The 5,716-nt window shown below is 39.4% G+C and overlaps 1 protein-coding gene across 1 annotated transcript in view; it reads right to left on the reverse strand.

Annotated features, from left to right (window-relative positions):
- The window catches only part of SUCLG2 (succinate-CoA ligase GDP-forming subunit beta), a 392,451-nt gene that overhangs the window by 424 nt on the left and 386,311 nt on the right, over nucleotides 1–5,716 (reverse strand). The gene's annotated exons all lie outside the window — the stretch shown is intronic.

Here is a 5,716-nt window from a genome sequence, read left to right on the forward strand (position 1 = left end):
CTCATTCCTCATGTATCAATATGGTTAGGTTCCAAAGACCAGGTCTTTATGCAAAAATCAGAATTATGCAAAAATGGATCACAAAAGAGAAAATGACTACACATTATTACAGAACTGCCAAATCATATCATTACATAACTGTCAAGAAACAGAAGTATGACCCAGTCAAGATGACACATACCCTTAACTGATCACAGCCAACGTTACTCTTGCCTAACACCTAGGCATTCATTACTGCCAGATGTACATCATTAATGAGCAGAATAGTCAATTAGATTTTTTACTATTGTTGTAAATGCAAAATGTCAGAAAACATATAGCTGATAAGTGAGAAGTAGGTGTAGTGAACTTTTAAGATTGTGCACAAAGATGACATTTATTTGTTCAGCAAATTTGAATAACGAAAATCTCCTGAAATGGATTTGTCTCTTGATTGAAGATGCCTTGTATAAAAATGGATTACTGGTTTTACTCTAGGGAGATGCACCCCTTAGATCAATCAGCCAGTAATTATCAGAGGGGCAGCATTCACATAGAGGGTAAGGTGGACAAACAGAAATGCATAGATAATAAGGGCAGAGGGAAGGAGTAGTCACAGGGAAAAGGGCAGAGGACAGTTTTTATGGTTGGGAATAGTAATGAGGCCATGAAATCAAACGTACGTGAACTGTTGAACATAAAACAAGTCTGCTTTCTAACTTTGCACTTAAAGTGCAATTAAGAAAGAAAGAAAATAAAAAACATGCCTTGTGTAAAAAACAAGGAAGAGGATGACAAATCTGGGTGTTAGAATAGTATGGAATATTGGGAGTAAACATATGAGGACATAGCAATAGCTCTTCCTCAGAAAATGAATTAAATACAGGTTCAAATCAACATCATTGACAAGAAAGACCACGTGACAAGAGCTATCTCAAAGAGTGATCCAGAGAGAAAAGGAAAACAAAAGAGAGACATGAACATTTTTTAGCAATGAAAGCTGGAATTTCTGCTTATAATCCACAGCCACCTGGATTTAATGTGGTTTTGGATCATAACAGAAGTTATTTGCCTTTAAGACCTCTTGGAAGGCAGAGGCCAAGTAGTACCCTCACCTTTTAGAGTACATATGAAGTTCTGAGAATCTGCCCACTTATGACCAAGAATCCACTGCTCTGGAGACTGTGGCAGCCTCAATGTGTCCATTTCCTCTTCCTCTTAACTGTGTACAAGGAAAAGTTCACAGGCCCTGACAAACAGCAATGGAACTTCTAATGAAGTCTTTTGGTTGATGATTTGCAGCATTTACCAGCCAAGCCACTTCATCCAAAGGGGTACTTTGGTGACTATTCACCGTGCAAACTGCTTTTCTGTTCTCTCAGAGTGAATAACCCTCTGAAAGAAATGTGATAGAATTTAAGAGCCTAGTGAAAGATCTCATCTTACATCATTTCCTGGGCTTTTATTTAATTAGCAAGACAGAGCCTATTTATAAACAAAGACTTTGAAATACAGGCCTTGGGGGACCCATTTCACAACAAAGAATGCAAATATAAAGAGGTAGTTCGGTCAGCATATTTCACACAAAAAGGCAAAGACTGGGTTAAAAGAACAGTTGGATTGAAAAAGTGACACAGTCCCACTACTCAGGGTCCACCAAAGCAGCCGTGAGAGACACTTGGCACTGTGTCTTCTGCTCAAGGCGTACTTGCTGCTGTTTTTCACAGGAGTCTCATATGGCCTCTTTGGAAAGCAACAAATTGAAAGTTAAGGAAGTTGCTATCCAAAATTCCCAGCCCCTTATCTTGGCCCTGCCATGTTTTAGTTCTGGATTTTGGGTAAATCATCTAGTTCCTTTGAGCCTCAATTTCTTTATCTCCATACATGACATTATCATCATCTTCTTCAGAACTAATACTTAATGAGCACCTACATATCCCAGGCATAATGCTAAGTGACTTACATGCAATACATGAAATCTTTACAAGAACTAAGTGCTACTGTCTGCATTTTACAAATGAGGCAACTGAGACACAGAGAGTTTAAATAACTATTCCATTGTCACACAGGTCATAAGGGTCAGAGGTGGGGCACAAATCGTGTTCTGATTATGCAACCTTAGATGCCCAAAAGATATGCTTAGTATATGTCCTATTCATAAAAGAAGCATAGTAATGCAAAAAGCATAGGCTGTGGTAAGAAGCAAATGAAATAATATATGTGAAAGCATCTTGTACATGGCAAAGTGTCTGTGGCATACTTGTCTGATTGTCCATCAAGAATTCATGTTTTTCTTCTCTAATGGAGTGATATTGCTGGGGAGTAGCTGCCAGCCAGAAACTTTCCCAGGTTCTTTTTCATCTAGGTGAGATCATGTGACAGTTCTGGCCAACGGAATGTTGATGGGTATGTACACGTGTTCATTAAAACGTCCAGTGTGGACTTCCATTTCTGGTTTCCCTGTCTACCTTTTTGAAAAGATGCCTGGGAGGCATCTTTTGAAGATGGCAGTGATTCCTTCAGCCAGGATATCTGAAAAAATGAGGGCACGTCATCCTTACCCACTTACCCTTTCAGACTTTATGAGACTGAAAAAGAATGTTCAATAATATTAAGCTAGTGACTTTTCAGCATTTATCTATTACAGGAGCTAACACTATTTTAACTAACACATTAGATTCTAGATATTGTGCAGCTTCTAAAATGGCTCCCAAATGATCCCCACCTCCTGTTATTCATGCTCTTATGTGATCCTCTCCCTTTGAATATAGTACTAGGTCCAGTAATTTGCTTCTAATGACTACAACAGGGGCAAAAGTGATGGAATGTCACTTCTGAGATTAGGTTACAAACTGGTGACTTCTGTCTTGCTTAAATTCTGATTCTTTTTTTATTCTAGTGAAACAAGCTGCCATGTTGTGACCTTCCCTACAAAGCAGCCCATGATAGTGGTCTCTGGCCAACAGTCAATGAGGAACTGAAGCTCTCAGTCCAACAAGCTGTAAGGAACTCTATTCTACCAACAACAAGGTCAGTGTGAAAATCCCTCCCCAGTTAAGCCTTGGGATGACTGTAGCCCTGACTGACATCTTGATTTTAACCTTGTAAGAGACCCTGAGCAGAGGACACAGCTAAGTCACACTCAGATTCCTGACCCACAGAATGTGTGAGATTATAAACATTTCTTCTGTTAAGCTACTGACTTGGGGGATAATCTGTTACTATGTAATAGATAACTAACACCAGTGCAAAGATTTATTATCTCATTAATATATACTTAGTGTGTATTTTGATTCATCTGGTGAAGTTTTAGTCAAAGTGTCAGTGGATGAAAAGTAGGACAGGGCCTTATTAGACTGTGGCAGGTGTTAAATACCAGGGTAAACAATTTAGACATTCATCTGTAGGTATGTATTTTATGGACTAATAACATAGCATGAAGCAAAAGATCTTACTGACATAAAAATGAATCAGTCTTTGGATCAGAAAGAAGGTGAATAAAAGATAAACATGTAAATTTCTTTCTTCTTAAACAGAGACATGGGTTAGAATATTCACATTGTATACACTGTAAGGATGTCTGGGTGTGTAATAGAGCTGACAATGACTGATCTCCAATCTGTCAGGGAAGAAATATAAGATATAAGACTCTTCTCTCTCTTCCCTTCCTCTTCAGAGCATCCTCCAATCTAAAAGACACTCCCAAGACCTCCATGCATCACCCCAAGAAGAAGATTCATCATCATTGGATGCTGCCTTTCCTCTGAGTCCTGCTCCTGGCACGGATATTAGGCGTATCAACTTCTGTTTAACTCCTCTGGTACAGGATATAGCAGCAGCAGGAGCAGCAGCAGCAGGAGTAATGACAGTAGTAGTAGTAGTGATAATATTAATAAACAGTAATGACAGCTGTCACATATCATGTGTCATACATTGTTCCAGGGTTCTGAGTAAGCTCATTTGTTCCTCAGTAGCATTTCCAAGATACCTATTATTATTATTCTCATTTTACAGATGAAGAAACTGAGGCACAGATAGGTTCAAAACCTTGTCTAAAGCCTGGGTAGCATGACTAGTAATAGCTAGGAAGTAGGAGGATGAGGATTCCACTGATTTCTCACTTTGAATAATTTCTGAAACTAATGCTTGAAACATGCATTCTGCATCTTATGATTTTATAGCTAGATGTCACAATAATAATAATACAATAAAAAAATCTCAATGTTTTTGTGGATTTACAACGTTCTCACATGTTACTTCATTTGACCCTCATATTGGCCTGGTGAGTTAGGTGTTTGTAAATGAGCTGTAGTTTTTTGGCCAAGTGCACCAAACTTCAGTGACTAGAAAGGTTCAGACTCAAATCCTCTGTTCTGTCCATTGTATTTTGGCTCCCTGATAACTCTTGATTGATTGGCATTTTACAATTTGTAGCACTTTCCATTGCATGAGATCATCTGAACCCCAGGGCAACCATCAGTATTAGAAGCTATTTAAAAGGAAGGTTTAGGCATAACTAGGGTGTCTATGCTTTCCAACTTCGCCTTCTGGCCAAATCTATGCTATTCATTGTCCTCTGTTCTAAGAGGGACCACAGGATGTTTTTTGTCCTGAGGCAGACAATAATTATACCTCATCCAAGAGTGGTCCATCTATTCATGGCACAAAATAGACAATGGTCATTAGCTTGTGCAATAAGATTTGCTCTCTGGAAAATCTGAATGGATGCTCTACATGTACTAGAAATTAGTACCATGAAAAGGAATGACCAACCAAAAGTAAGCAAACAAGTAAAAGTCAGGACAAATATGCAAAAAGTAATTGTGCCAGAAGACATTATGTTGAGTGAAATCAATCACAGAAGGACAAATCTAGTATTAGTTCACTATTCAAGTCAAGGAAAGGTTTCTATACGGAAGGAAATTTTCTTTGTTGTTTACCAGGGATTTTGGGGGGTGGGCACTGCTAGATAAGCAGCGGCAAGTACTGATTTGTATGAAGGGAAGGGCAATGTACCAAAAGTGAGTGAGCAACATGGTGGCACTGAGGAAGAGGAAGACATAGAGAGGTGCATGGGAGGTACAGAGAACAAAGATGAACCATTTTGCATGTACAGTACCACGTTGTCAATGATGGCAGGCAGTGATCTATGGTTGGATAGATGCGTGGACAGGCTGAATGATCACGTATGGCTAAACAAGGGGGAGTGTGCCCATGACCATGTATAGAGTTGGCAGACAATGTTTCTCCAAGTGTATTTGTATGCACTATAAAATGTCTGGGTGTATAGTAGAGCTGAGAAGGCAAGGTTGTGGTGGCTTCTTGGCCATAGCCAGCTACCCAGAGGGAGTGAGTAGTCAGACCTGTGGGCTTGGGACCATGGTCCCAGGGGATATTAAGCTCAACGGGTATTACATACTATACAAAAACATTGTTCTACTTTGGTGAGTAGTGACTGGGGTCTTAAAAGCTTGTAAGTGACCATCTAAATGCAACGATTGTCTCTCCTCATCCAGAGCAAAGAAGAATGAAGCAAATCAAAGATGCATGGCAACAATTAGCTCAAGAGACTGGCAGACCATGTGATCCTCAGCCTATACAACCATGAGACCAGAAGAATTAGATGGTGCCTGGATACGACCGTCAACCACTTGGAGTGGGATTGATGCAGGAGATCCTGGATAGAGTGGCAGAACAATGTGTAACAAAACTGCAAATCATAAAAAAAAAAAAAAAA

The sequence above is a fragment of the Orycteropus afer genome, unplaced genomic scaffold, assembly GCF_000298275.1.
Source record: "Orycteropus afer afer isolate SDZICR_OR568_19922 unplaced genomic scaffold, OryAfe1.0 scaffold00149, whole genome shotgun sequence".
Classification (NCBI taxonomy): Eukaryota; Metazoa; Chordata; class Mammalia; order Tubulidentata; family Orycteropodidae; genus Orycteropus; species Orycteropus afer.